The 15,572-nt window shown below is 36.0% G+C and overlaps 1 protein-coding gene across 2 annotated transcripts in view; it reads left to right on the top strand.

Moving 5' to 3' along the window:
- Positions 1 to 15,572, top strand: part of ZNF385D (zinc finger protein 385D) — a 429,859-nt gene that overhangs the window by 362,117 nt on the left and 52,170 nt on the right. The window lies entirely within an intron of this gene.

The following is a 15,572-nucleotide window of genomic DNA, read 5'->3' on the forward strand; positions in this document are numbered from 1 at the left end:
CTTGTCTATGAAGGGATACAGTTTGCATATTTAATCATAATCAACCCCCCTTCCACAAACAAGCCAAAACCAGCCATGGCAAAAAAGCCAAAGCTGTGAAACAACAGAGACCTTTCTACTGATGCCGAAAACTGCACATTTGGAACCACTTCTGAAGCAGTAAGTTTAGCATTGTAAATGGATGTGCACTAACCAATTATAGTATAACAAAACAAAGTACCTTGCAGGCATGTGTAGTACTTTCCTTAAGATACATCTTTGCTATATTTGTTGTAGACAGATACCTCTATGTCTATCTTTATATATATATACATATATCTTTGTTATAGCCCTTTATTGTAGACAGCATATGTTTTTATGGGTATTTATATCCTAATTATAATGGGATTGCTTTAAAAAACATTACATTGTTTCCATGTTTGTTACCAAAAGAAAAAAAGACAGAAAGAAAATATTCCAAGTACTTTTGTTTCTGTGATGAAAGAAATGAAGCATGGGAGAATAGGAACAATGTCAAAAATTATTTACAAAAAAAAATATGTGTTTCTGAACCTACTGATACCTTTAAAAGTTTCTCCTGCTGTTATCTAGTGCCATGTTCAGAACTGAAAGGGAGATGTTATATGGAAAGAGTGGTTTATTGTTTACAAAATATGATCTAGTGATTGGAGAAAATAACTGAAAAAAAAAGGAGATCTTTTAAGCTTTAAAATGTATTAGGCAAAAGCTTTTATCTTATGCTATGTAAGTTTGAAGGATTTTCCAAGGTGCCCTAAAACCAGTCTGAGTCTTTCCATCAGGCTTTGAATTAGATCCCTGACAAGATATATGAACTGCCTTGTATCCAAGGTCGGTAGTACAAATCAGTTTTTATATCAGCATAAGAAAACATCAGAAATCCAGTTGCACACAAAAACTATGCAGGAGTTTCCTCAGCTTTACACACTGTTTGTGACTTCCTGGATTGATTTCATAGAATGTGTGTATACATATATGTATGTACCTGTATACATATATATATTCTATGTTAGAAGTAATGACCTTAATGGCATTCTAAAGACACGTATTGATGTTAATTGACAAGCAGCCCAAAATCTGACAATGTCACAAAATACTGAGAGCCATATTCAACTGCTGCAAAAGCCCTATTCAACCGGTGGCATTCAGAAAAGAAAGGCGACCAGTTCTATCCGAATGCAAATACAGTCATTACAGGTCAGCATTGATGTGTAGAATAGCATCCTTGGTGTAAATTATCCTTTGTAGAATCAAGCATGTATGCGTAGTGGGAGAAAAAAAAAAAAAAAAAAAAAAAAAATAATAAAATTTTGGCTAGCCAAAAGGATAAAATTTTCTGTTAAACATGACAAATTAAAAATGTCATAAATTGGATTTTCTTTCCTTTCCAGTTTTTCTGTGTGTTATATTTTCTTGGTATAACTTTTAAGGGCAAAATGATTTCTGAAAGCCAGAATAACATCGGAATATACTGCACTGTGTGAGTTTGCACATTCGTAAATGATTGCTGTAAAATATTCTGATAATAGTATGCAGTTCTGAGAGAATAGTTGTACTAATGAATATAATTTATTAATTAATCTTTTGTAATTAGAAGTAAGTTCTGTTACTAAGTCCTTGCACTTGTGATCATTAGGAAAAAAAGCTTTTTCTACAGTATTTTAAAGCTCTCTGCTGAAGATTAATACTTGATCCCAAATACACTGAGGATAGGGTCATGTTCGTATCACCTCCAATATATCATGTACAGCAGTGGTTAAATGGTGAATTACATGTCAGTCACAGCACATTGGTCAGAACCTCAGTTCACTGGTTCTGCGTACCCTTAGCAGCCCCAGCAAACAAAATGTCACCAGGAAATCTGCAGTGCTATGCAATGACGATTATGAAAAAGACCACACAGTATACAAACTGATTCAAGAGCTAAAGCAGCAATTTGTTATGTTGCTTATTCCGGAACTATTTTGTTAGACGTGGTGCCAGCATGTGTTATTGCAATACATAATGGAGACTGTGCAACACACAATGTAAGCAAACTCCTTAAAACCTTTCATAAATGATTCCTGGTGGTTAAAATAGGTGTTAAGGAGAAAACATAAAATATGGGGTCATTTTGGTCATTCTGTGAAAGTCGCTTTGGTTTTTTCATCCCTTTAAACAAACTTTTAGAATTATGAGAAGGCTTGAACTTGAGAAATCTCTTTTGGGGAAATGAAATATGAAGAGTTATGTTGACAGTCTTATAATGGACAATGCCATTCTGAACATGTGGGAACATTGTTACTAGTTCTATAATTTAACATCTTTCATCTCTATTTACCATTTGTTATGTGATACTTGTAGTCACTCAGGACAGAAAAACAGAAAGTGTGACCATTCCAAAGACCAGTCCACTTTATGGTATTATATAAGCTAGATTTCAGTATTTCTCGATCCTCCAATTCAAGGAGTGACAAAAAAAATTTGTATTTTCACCATATATTAACATACATGCATATATATTCCCTGACATAAAGTTGTTAAATGTCCTTGATAGCTTTACAACTTCACCCTCCTTTCCCAAGGAGCATCTTCATAAAGATGCTTCACACCTTCACTTTGGCTGTAAGGACAGATATTACAGGAAGATGTTTCAGAATATATTTAGAGAGACTGTGTTCTGTCATCTTAACTATATGTCCTGTCCAGTAAAGTCATTATCCCACACTTGGATTTTTTGAATCTAGTGTGAGTGTCCAAGATTATATCCATGTAAAATGATATACCTATAGTTGTTGCATGTTTAAATATTTTCCAAAGGTATTTGAAGTTAAAAAAGGACCCTCCGTGACCACATTATCACAAATTTGATCAATCACATGATCAATCACATGACTTAATTGTGGCCTTCCACTACCTAAAAGGGGCCTACAGGAAAGATGGTGAGGGACTGTTTATCAGGGAGCGTAGTAACAGGACAAGGGGTAATGGGTTTAAGCTGAAGGAGGGTCAATTTAGATTAGATGTTAGAGAGAAATTCTTTACTGTGAGGATGGTGAGGCACTGGAACAGGTTGCCCAAAGAGGTTGTGGATGCCCCATCCCTGGAGGTGTTCAAGACCAGGTTGGATGGGGCTTTGGGCAGCCTGGTCTAGTGGAGGGTGTCCCTGCCCATGGCAGGGGCGTTGGAACTACGTGATCTTTGAGGTCCCTTCCAACCCAAACCGTTCTATGATTCTGTGAATTAGGTCTTGAAGATTTGGGCTATTTTTGTTTATTTACTCCGCAGAGAATTCAGCATGAGTTAGAACATTTGTTATCAGCTGAGAAGAACGAATAGTCCTTTCCAGGGGGGGAAAACATGTCACCGGGAGCCATCACTATGGCAAAGTCTTTAATGTTGCTTTTGAATTTTATGCACTGTGTCTTAAATCTTATGTACTCAAATGCAATGAACAGCTCTTAAAACCAGAGAAAAATGTGATGAACAGAAAAAGTGTGTATCTGGGCCAAGGCACAGACAAGATCATCTATCATTAGTACAGTCTTAACAGCTAAGAGACCCCCGTGCTGTCAGAAAACTAAATACTGGCGCCTGTCCTAAAGAGCTTCCAGTCTACACATAAGATGAGAGATGACTTAGGGAGATAGACCCTGTTAATGTAATTGGCAGGTGTTTTAAAAGAGCAGTAGCACAAACATGTTCAAGTGATAAAGGTAACACAAGAAATAAGAACACTGAAGGATGGATTAGAAGGAAGAAGAGGGTTTTTTTCCAGATGCTGAAGGTACGTGTGGGTAACCGCATGTGAGAAAGCATAAATTCTTTTATTTTTCTTTCACTGTCACATATGAAAATTCTTCTTGTATTGTAATTCTTCTTTTTCTTGTATTTAAGTCCAATCTCCTGTACTTCAGTGTGTGCCTGTTGTGCTGTATCCTGTTGCTGGGCACCACTGAAAAGAGGTTCTGGCCCTGTCCTTTTTCTTCCCTGCCCTGTCAGGTATTTAGACACATTTATAGGATCCCGTTGAGCCTTCTCTGCTCCAGTCTGGACCGTTCCAGCTCTCTCAGCCTCAACTCGAACAACAGATCCTCCAGCACCTTAATCACCTTTGTGGGCCTTTGGTGCACTCCAATATGTCTGTGTCTCTCATGTACTTGGGAGCCCAGAACTGGACCCAGAACTGGACCCAGCACTGCAGTTGTCTCACCAGTGCTGAGTAGATGGGAAGGATCCACCTCCCTTTTGCCAATGCAGCCCAGGATACCATTTGCCTTCTTTCCTGCCAGGGGCACACTGCTGGCTTATATTTAAAGTGGTATCTACCAGGACCCCAGGTCCTTCTCCACAAAGCCGCTTCCAGACGGTCAACCCCCAGCCCAGACTGGTGCATGGGGTTATTTGCTGCCCATTTGTGGGACTTTGCGTTTCTCTTTGTTGAGCTTCAAGGGACTCCTGTTGTCCCATTTCTCCAGCTTGTCCAGGTCCCTCTGAAAGGCAACACACCCATCTGGTGTACCAGGCACTCCTCCCAGGTTTTTATCATCAGCAAACTTGCTGAGGTGCACTCTGTCCCATTGCCTGGGTCCTTAATGAGAACTTTAAACAATATTGACACCAATATCAATTTCTGGAAGACTCCACTACTGACTGACCTTCAACTTTGTGCTGCTAACCACAACCTTTTGAGCCTGACAGTTCATCCGGCAATTTTTCTATTATCTTTTGTGTCTTTTTGTAAAAATGAGAACTAAGAAACTGTAAGGAAAAAATAAGAGTAAGCTCAAAGAAAAGAACTGAAATGGAAATGAGTAAGACATATCCAAATCTCTAAATTCTACTAATGCATGGTTTTAATAGGTTTGCACTAGTTTCCCATCAGGCAAATCACATTGAATTTATGTAATTAGCATTACTGTTATAAAATGTATTTTTAAATGCAATTAAAATTAAAAAAAAAGATCATTGATGGGACCCAATTGAAGCGCAAAGCTCTTTCTCTTGCATTTTAAATTGTTTCTTTATGTCTTTCTGTTGAAATAAGTGACATATTCAGAGTTTTTATTTTCAGAGCTTTTTTATTCTAAGTGTACTTCATGCCCTGATATATACTGTGTTGTCTTCATGTATTGTGCCTTTTGTAATAATTCCATAGTGCATTTTGTCACCCTTGCAACCTTTAACTGTGCTTCTGTGAGATGACTGAACAGTCTACAGATAGTGGGAGCAAAAGCTAATGCAGATCTGTTGCCTTAACATCAGCTTACACTGGAGCTGAAGTTGGTCTGTAGACATGTGGGGAGTGGCGATAACGTGTGGCACAGTATGCAGGATGTCTTATGCCATTACTGAGATGGAGAATTCAGTTTCAAATGCAAGGTGTGTTTTAACAGAATGAAATCTACTGAACTGATTACACTGTACATCTGTACTTTTGTTTTTATTTAATATATGAGAGAGAGAAGGGCAGAAGTTATAAAACATAATATTCATTGAGAGCCTAGGTGGAATTTCTTTGACCAACTATAGACATGCATATTGACTCTAATTGCACTGTCTTCTCCTTAGTGTGAGAGGAAATCATGTCAATGAAGTCTAGGGCACAATTCATCTCAGTCTAAAGTAAACATCTGTAATAAATCAGATGAATGGTGAAGACCTGTGAAAGAGTATAAAAAACACCTGTCGTGATGACGTTGAATATAAACTGCTATGCTGATACCTGAAGTTAGCTGAGGCAAATTTGAACCTCAGTGACCAAATTGCCCTTTCCTTCAATGTGTCCCATTTTTTTCACAAGTTTTGATTCTTTTTAAATGAATCATTAATTGCTTTGTAGGAATTTGTTGCTCAGTGTTCAACATCTGAGTTGTGTTAGTTAATTCTGAATGGTCACATAAGAGATTCCACTATTTCTGTCTGTCAAGTGGAAATTTTAATAAGCTTTTGAACAGCTTTTAGGTGTCCCACTGACGAGAAGAAAGTTTCTTGATTTTTTTGTTTGTTTGTTTTTTTTAAAAAACATGAACCTTTTTCTCATGTAATTTTTTAGGCATTGGAAGAAAACTATCACCTAATAAAGGTAGACTGCTGGAGTATGTATGATTTACTATTAAAATATTAACATCTTTCTCTCATTACATTCAACCATAGGTGTCCTAGTGAACATGTCCTGTTAGAACATTGCGTCTCTTTCAGGTGTCTAATAAGGAGTCAAGGGACTCCGCCATTAGTCAGTGTGTGCTGCTTTACTTAAGATTCAAAGCTTCTGAATACGTCTGTGCATGTTTGTTTGCGATATTTGCCCTTCTCTGTTCAAGAAAGGTAATTGACTGTTGTTTCCTATGATATGTTGGATTAGCACACCTTAATTTCTTTGTTTTGTCACGTAGATAGCGAATCTATCCATGTGTATGTTATCGCTATACATAGATATATTTGTGCAGTTCCTGGTTCATCACCTGTGATGGAAAGGAACTCTCATTTGAAAATGAAAATCAGTTTCCTCTTATCTCTGCTTTCCTTTTATTTTCACTGTCATTTTATCTCCCTTACATTCAGCTTTTGAGCTTAGTTTCTTTTTTTATTCTAAAAATCCATTTTGGTAACAGCTAGGCTTTAAGGTTTATGAAGTCTTCCATAGTGGATTATTTCTAATGTTGTTTGGTGTAGCTACCCTATTTTACTATTTATACTTCCAGTTATTTTTTTAATCCTTTGTTCTTAATGACAAACTACCCTAACTTTTCCTTTCTTAAGGAAAGATAAGGAAGACATACTGCTGTATTTATGACGTTAACACATATTTAATTAAAAGTGCCATGTATTAGCATTTTTATAGACAGCAGATTTTCTTGTAATCTTTTGTAAATAAAATAAATTCTATTTCTAATAATGATTCAAATGTCATCTGTATTTAAAATTCAAAATAGTATTTAATACTATTCAAAATTTGCTGATGGATACAGAAACAATTTACTGTATGATCCCAATGTGCAATTTGCTGGTACAGCTTAGGCTGTGGATACCCTTGTATATGTAATTATTATATTAAGGATGTTTAATCTAAAAGGACAATTCAGTGCAGTCTGTTTGTATAACTTAGCTGTTGTTTTGTTTCTTTATGCTTTATTATATCATAAAGTGTGCTTTTATTTTGGCAAGTGATTTCTTCAGATCATTTCAGCATTGCTTAGGGCACAGCAGAATTAACAGACTAATTCTGGGTTTAGGCTTGTGAGATCCTGGATGGAAATTGATTTCCTTTGCAAGTCAATGTTTTAGTACACATCAGAACAGAACAATGACCTTGAAGCTTGAATTTCTAAGGATTTTTACTTCATATTAACTTGTCTGAGATATTTTGGGTGAAGCATTCCAAGGTTGCAAGTGTGAAATAATAGATGAAGAGTAATTGCTTGGTGATTACGACAACACAGATGGATTTCAGAGCCAGGTATAGGACTTTGTGGCTCACTTCCCAATCACCCAGTTCTGAAAGTTCAACTTTTTTAATTTTATTGGAATGAAAACTTTTTTAAAAGAAACTATAGTCTGAAAGAGATATTCTTGTTTTCTGATTCTGTTGTCATTTGTTTGGAAATTAGAGATTACTGATTCACAGCTATCAGTTGTCTTTATCACATGCTTGGAAAATTCAGCCTGAACCAGTAAAATTTAACTGTGCTACAACATCTTTCGCTTTAAATCACCTATGCTTTGACTTTGCCGTACTTCAGACAATCTGTAGCTAACTGCAGCACAAAATGTTATCAGCGTTCCACAGACTGTTGTACCAATTTTGCATTAGAGCTTGATGGTAATTTGGAAGACAATAGCTTCTCTTTTGATCTCTATGTAGAACTAGGGCTTTTTCTTCCCTTCAGTGTAGCTAAATGGCAATATAAAAATTACAGTAATTTATGTGTGCCTCAATTGATCATGAATGTGCAATAAAATCCTTCTTTGCTTGCCTCTACGTACGCTGAGAGCTTCGTCATATGAACACCATGTGTTTTCTGTGGACCCAGCTGCTTTTGATTGGGATTGCCTTGACAACAATTTTCTGCTTGAATAATCCTGCAGATAGAAACTGCTGTCAGTCACAACATCTGTATCAGCCTATTGAATCAGTATGAAAGCCCAGGACTAACAATGGTATAGTTCGTAGGTCTGAAAAGCATTTTCTAGTGAAATATTAGAGTCTTTCATAGTATCTCAGGGAAATGTCAGCTTGGTTGCTGCATGCTCATAGTTGTAACTACTAGAAATCTTGCGAGTAATCTTCTGTTTATCAGATACCTGTTTATCAGTTATTCATCAGTATTGCTTTAAAAACTGGATCAAGCACCATAGCATGTATCTGCTTAATGACTCATTCTTCATGGTGTGTTTTGTTGTTATGTTGGGAACGGCATTGACACTAGCTAGTAGGATGGGTCTGAAGGCTCCGCAGTTCTAGCCATTGGGATTTCAAAACAATTATGGTTTTGCAGTCCTAGATCCTCTTTCAAGTTTTTACTGTAAAACATCAGATTCAGAAGCCTGTTACTGTTGCATAATTATTCATTTTGTCAGTTTCTGGACTAATTTGGAATGGAGCAGAAACTCATTCATCCAATGCTCTGAGATAGGTGGTCAGTTTTTGTGAGTCTGGAATTTTTCAAATGAGAAGGGTCTGTTTTTTGGGCAACAGAAGAGTAGACAGGTCTTCATTTAAGTGATCCATGTTTTTTCAAACTGACATCGTATTGGCCATACAATGTAGAAACAGGAAGTTGCTGTTTGTTATCTGTTTGAGAACTGGTTTGGTTTTGTGTGCAACATTTCTAAGGCAAAGGCAACATCATTTTCAAACAGGCTTTAGAGCTTGCTTAGGTTATTTTCTTTTGTTGTTTGTATCACATTCTTGCCACACCTAAACCAAGAAAGGAGGAGAATGCAATTAAGAATATGAGTAAATGTACTGTGCTAGATGTTTGGAGCCATTGCTGTATGATGCCCTTATAGCACCAGAGTGAGATCTAAGAGATCTAAAGACAACCGGAGCTGGAACAGTTGTATTAATAAACAAGGCAGTCTGCTTTACCCAGTCCATCTCATTGGCCATTCATGTTACTAGAACTCAGCACAGCATAAATCATTATTTCTAGAGACAGACTATCCTATGTACATATAGTAGGCAGAAATAGGCCAAAACTGAGTACTATTCAAAACTACTGTAAGAATGTTAAGAATAATTTTATTTTGCAACAATTATACTTATTCTGTCTTCCATTTGGTATTCCACATCTTTCAATAATGTATTTAAAGTATTAGCAGATCAGTGATTTCTTTCCTTAGCTGCAGAAGTCTCATAGGTGAAATTCTTCTGTACTATGTCATTGCTTTGCTAAAATATACCTTCCACTTACTGTATTAATGGAGTTAGATTTTGCAAATATTCATTTTATATTTGGTCTCAGTCAAACAAAGATAAAACATACTAAAATATCAGACAGGACTTTCTCAGTTCCTGCCCTTGTCCCCCTTCCTAACCCCTAAAAATGAACAAAATATATAAGAAATTTATTGTGTTTTGAATTATTGAATATATGGCAAAATAAAAAAAAAAAATAATCTGACATCTAATTGTTTTAAGGTTTGCTGGCACTGCAATTGTAAATCATATAATTAAGCTTAAGCTAAGCTAAGCTTAAGCTTAGTAAGGTATCTTCAGCACCAGCAAACATCAAGTTATCTTGAGACAAAGCATAGCTGTGACTGCAATATCTCTTTGAGGAGGAAAGTAAACATGCAGTTGGTCTTCAGGCACCTGAACTCTGAGCTTCTTAGACTAATGTAGTTTTCCATGTAGTAAATGGCTTGCTTGTAGGTAATTCAGGCAGACCACACCTAAAACTTCAGAACAGGTATGTTAAGAGTCTCTTATTCTCAAAATCCATATAGTGTTTCAAACATCTTGAAGAATTACTGTGTATTTCTCATTTCACCTTTGTGCATTCTGTACTACACAATGATACATCAAATAGTCTCCCAGTATAAAAACTCTTGGTTTATGGCATGTCCATAGTGGAATTAGCATCAAAGGAGCTAGAACAATTTATGTAAATCAGGAATTAAGAACTACAGAATATTATTATAGGAAACAAATAGATACAAGAATATGTATAAACTCATTGAGGGAAATGAAAAGGTACTTTTAAGAGTAACAGGAACTAGGGAACTGTGTCTGATAGATTTGATTTGAGAAGGGAAAAAAGCAGCTTACTTATGTAAACTTGATGATAATGTTGATGTTTAAATGTTTTCCATGCTAAAGGTAACATAAAGTATATTTAACCACAAGTACTAAATTAGACAACAGATCAGGAAAAGTTGCATATGAAAATTTTAAAAGAAGCAGATAAAGAGCTTTCTGGATAAGCTGTTATGTTTTTCTGTACATTGTAGACACCGTAGAAAATCCAGAGGACTAGAAGAAAGTTAATATTGTGTCAGTATTCACAAAAGGTAAACAGGATGAATCAAGTATTTATAGGTCTATCAGCCTGACACCAATCTTGGGAAAAATAAAGTAACAGCTGATAGGAGACTTGAGTACTGAAGTAAATGAGATCAATTATATAAAGACAATGAATATGAATTGGTAGAAAGTTAGACTTTCCTACCTAAAATTGGTTTTATGGGATTATATATTTGAGGATAAGGATAGTGATGCTTTGTATTTGCATGGCTCTAGAATGTGCAGAGGTTAAAATTATCTAAGATACTGGAATGATACAGAATGAATATGGAACATATTAAGTGGATTTAAGCCTGCTAATTATAGGCCTTGGAATGCAATCAGGAGATATAAGCTGGTATAGAAACATTCCAGTGAAATCCTTTTGGAATAGAGTCTTAACTCCAGTCTAGTCTTACATCATCAGTTATCTGCACGGAATTATTAAGTCTTTACAAATTGAAAATGGCACAAAAACTGGAGTTCTGTGCAAGTAATAAAGACAAGCTGGAGATTTTGTGAATCAAATGCTTTTAATACCAAAAAATGTATGGTTGTCAGGAAAAAAAAACAATAAAGAATTTATTGAAAAGTTGGAGGACTTCATGTAAAGATGAAGACAACTTGGGAGTGCATGGTTAAATATCAGCACACATGAACCACTGGTGTAGTGATGTTTCCAGAAAGCCTTATAAAAAAGCCTTTTTTTGAGGATAATAGAAGAATGTAAAGATTTTTGTTTCTTTTATTGCTGTAAATGAACTGTATTTTCTATTTTTTCCAAATAAGATGATCAAATTTGTGGAATGAGCGGAAACTTTGGGAAGATCTAATACAATTATTTCAGAATATTTTAATAGTGAAAGACCTAATGAGATAGATGCATTCAACTTCAGTATTTACTTATGAAAGAGAATGTAAGCGGTATTTTGATTACAGTCTATAAAAATTCGCATGAAAAAATCTAATAATAACACAACTCCTAGTAGCTGGGACGTGCGGCAGTATCCAAAGTCTGCAAGTGGAAAATAGTTAGCGTCATTCCACAATCAAGACAAAACCTTTTTAACACTGAGAAGGATTATAACATATACAAAATCTCATGTGGGATTCTCATAATCATTTGACCAAAGCTTTTAGGTTTGACTCAGGAATTAATAATGGAAGTCCCCTGAGCAATGTTCTGTTGTATGTCAGAGAAAACTGTGGACATACGTAATTTTTCTGGCCTCAAATATATAATTTGTCTTCCTTACTCCTCCGAGAAAAAGTCTTTTTTGCCTGGAGACTGCAGATCTACAGGTGTTCTGTAATGAAGTCCTTTATGTGCAAATTTAATAGTACTTAAATTTAAACATGAGACCAATTCATTTGACTTCAGTCAAACAACATGCATTTTCAAAGCTCAAGAACTGATTCTTGAATTATGTCCTACCTAGTTCATAATATTTTATCTTTCTGTGTTTTGTACAGGACTAGACAAGTGAATAGTGCTTGATTAAATAAAACCCTAGAAAATTATAATTGCTGGTATAGATTTGTCTGGATAGACAAAAGCTTTATGGTGCAAACCTACCTGTACCCTGTCTCAGTGTCCTTAATTAGGTCACAAAATTGACTCCAGATAATTAAAGATGCTTTATTTTTCTGGAAGACTAATTTCTTTCTATTATTGTACATGCTTTAGTATTTTCTTTTTCTGTCATTACTAGAGTTTGAATTAAATGAGAATTAAAATTCATGCTTTAATTCCCAAGTTGTATACTTTCAAGCATTCTTCCTATGTCTTTCAATGAGAATTTAGTACTGTTTCCACTTCCTTGTTCCACCTCTGATTAGTTTGAGGCCCTATAATAAGCATTTTAGGAGATTCAGAAGAATCTACTTATTTAATCCAGTAGATCTGCACTGATCAAAACATAGATGGTAGCATTACTTTTAGTGACCCATGTTTCCAGCTAAGTATTACAGAGAATGCAAATTTTAAAAAATCAGACTTTTTTATCACATTTTGCAGATTATCTCGCTTCTGCTTGCAAATAGCTGTTTTCTTACATTAGAGTACTCGAATGAACTCTTTAGTTCGTTCACCTTATCAGAGGAGTCCTGAGACAGCTGCCATGCAATTTTAATCCCTTCCTTTGCTACATTTTGCTTTTTACTATTTCTGGTTCATTTTCTGCTCTGCTGGTTTAATAGCTGCAAGTTTCTAGCACTGTCTTGGCAGATCCATCTGAAAGTTGCATTAACAGATTACCCACTTCAGCCATCTAGTCAAATTTGCTTGCAATAGTTGCCCTTAATAAACCAACATTTCCTAGTAGGGAAAGATGCCTATTTTTTTTCCTGCTTTCAAGTATAAGGAAATACCAGCAGCCTTGATGGCAATATATAGGGAGCTTGAAATACGCATCAGATCTTGCCAAACAACCTTGTCACGCTTTTCCTGCATGTGCTTCCTAGTTGCCGGTTCCTTGTTAGACCACCAGACACAGGGCAAGGGCAATGGTTTGGAGAAGGGTTAGTGTGTTATCTCCCTCACAGAGTATGACTAGCGTAAGTGAGCTTCAGCAGCACAATTTAATAGATCATTAGTGAGGATCTAGTGTGTGTGTGCACAGGAGTGACAATGCTCACAATCCCTAGGAGCATGCGACTTGGGGAAGGCTTCTCTGCAAAATCAGTAGCATGGATGGCAATATCTCATAATGTGAATCAGCTCTTTTATTTCAAACTGCTAAGATTTGGGAACTTTTAACCCAATAACAATTGCCTTTGTGGCAATAAGCTTATGACTGACACTTCCCTCATGAAAATCCACATGCGCTAATCCATGTACAAGAATATTTTTTCAGGTAACACAAGTCAGGTTTTGTTTAAATGTAGATTCATTCACGTTACCTGGATACTTGGATGATCAGATACTGATTTACCAAGATGAAGAAGAGAACTAAAAGGGCTTTCATTTCACCTGCTGTTTTCTCACTGTAGTTTGCCAGCCTGAGGTACATGTTGTGTCATGGATCCTGCAGCTCCTGCTCCAGGTATCAACAATGGGCGTGGTAACCATGCTACTAAGCAGACAAGGTGAATTATGCCCATGATGAATGGAACAACAACGTGGAAACCAATGGAGTAGATGTAAAGTTCATACTGACAAAATCAGTGCCCTGCCAGATTTGGGGGACCAATCTCCACTTGCACAGGGGCTGCATCTCCTTTTCACGTTTTTAGCAGATACCTGAATGCTTTCTTGAGTCAAAGTCAGGGCACCCATTTAAGGCTCACTGAATTGTTTAAAAGTCAAATAATAGTCTGTCTGAATATTAGCACTACATAATGGTACTTAACTAGTGTGTTTGGGTAAATTTAAAGAAAAATTATCCAGCCTGCTACTGCAAACTTAAACTTTTAGTTGCCACTTTGTTGACGTTGAGAATTTTTCACATGTGTTTCACTGCACAAAAATTTGAGATTCTCATTTATAGTTCTGTTTTTCCTATGCCAGGGGATTCTTGAAGCTGTCCACAAATGCTGAATGGTTACTGATCTGCCTTTTAATTGTTGAATGGTTTGTCTAGCTCCAAGTCAAGGTCTCTGGTGATCGTCTGTAACAACTGTGAAGCCTGCTTCATGACTATCTCCTACTGTCATTTTGTTTTAAACTTTTAATAATTCCTAGCTAACTTTAAACAAAAGAAGAAAACGAATGGAATTTTGAATTAGCCCACTGCTACTAATTAGCATTAACAGTGTGGTTGTCAACACTGTAGCACTTTGTGCCACATTTTTATTAATCAATAATAGTCTAGAAGAACTGTCTGTGACTGGAAATCTATGTCATTGTTTCCTTCAGGTAATATCTTTCTAGTACTTTAAAGAGATTTTACAAAATGCAGAACTTCACATTCCAGGACACTTCAAAGTAATCCCTTGAAATGAGAATACAGGGGGGGAAAAAGAATAATGCAGTGGAAAAAAAATTAATCCAAGTGTTGTGGCTGGCTCATCGAGAACAGGCCATTATATTTTGTATTATCTTGGACCTCTGCCTATATTATTTTTATTCATTATGTTACTAGCTGCTGTTTATGGAAAAAAAAAACAAACCCCACAACAACCCACAAACAAACAAACCCCTAAAAAAACCAAACTCAAATTAACAAAAAACCCAAACCAGAATGTTGGAAAAAACAGTTTCTCTCTGTTCTGCTCTCGCACAGAGCTGTGGTACTTTAAACTTAGTGTTTTTCTCTTCCTCAGATACTGTGGACACTGTATCTAATCAAGATGGCTGTCATTATGGAAGTCATGAGATATATTGCTGACATTTCCAGCCTTACATATTTGGGAGTGCATTTATCTTCCTTTGGTAGTGTGTCATCATGCTCTGAGCAACAGCTATTGTGTGCACGCTTGCTTTACGGTTGGCAGGCAGTGCTTTCCAGTGGCTGAGCCCACCCTTCTACCTACCGAGTCTTTTAGTACCAGTTTGAAGAACACACTTATCTTTTTCAAGGTCATTACTACATACTTGAGCTGTCTCTGAATCGAGATGCAAGATTTGACATTTTACCAAAGTAAGGAGGTTCTGTGGTACCTTTGATGTGGCTTTTTATTGGTTTTTCTTTAGTTTTCTTTTTTAAAATACATCTCTGATTATGTGAACTGATATATATTTATTTTCAATATTCGTAGTTAATCTAATATATTGCTAATTGCTTCAAGTCCTGGTTTAAATAATTCATTATTATTTATTTTATTTTAATGGACTTTTTTGGCCATCTGACCTGAATATCTGAAGTACCGAAGTATAATATCTGAAGTATTGGCAATAAAGTTCATGAATTGACTAGAAGAAGCCTTAGGAGACATAAATATTTGATCATTTCATAGTCAATTTAAGACATTTCTTAATTTAATTTAACTTCAAGTGTGATCATCACCCAAGAGGCCATGCTTCCAGAAATTGAGTTTGGTTTGAAGGTGTACAGAGTAGATGTGGAAAGAAGATGCATCTCTCTGGAACTGAATGGTTGACAGATGTCAGAATAATGAAACTCATACC

The sequence above is a fragment of the Balearica regulorum genome, chromosome 2 (assembly GCF_011004875.1).
Source record: "Balearica regulorum gibbericeps isolate bBalReg1 chromosome 2, bBalReg1.pri, whole genome shotgun sequence".
Lineage (NCBI taxonomy): Eukaryota > Metazoa > Chordata > Aves > Gruiformes > Gruidae > Balearica > Balearica regulorum.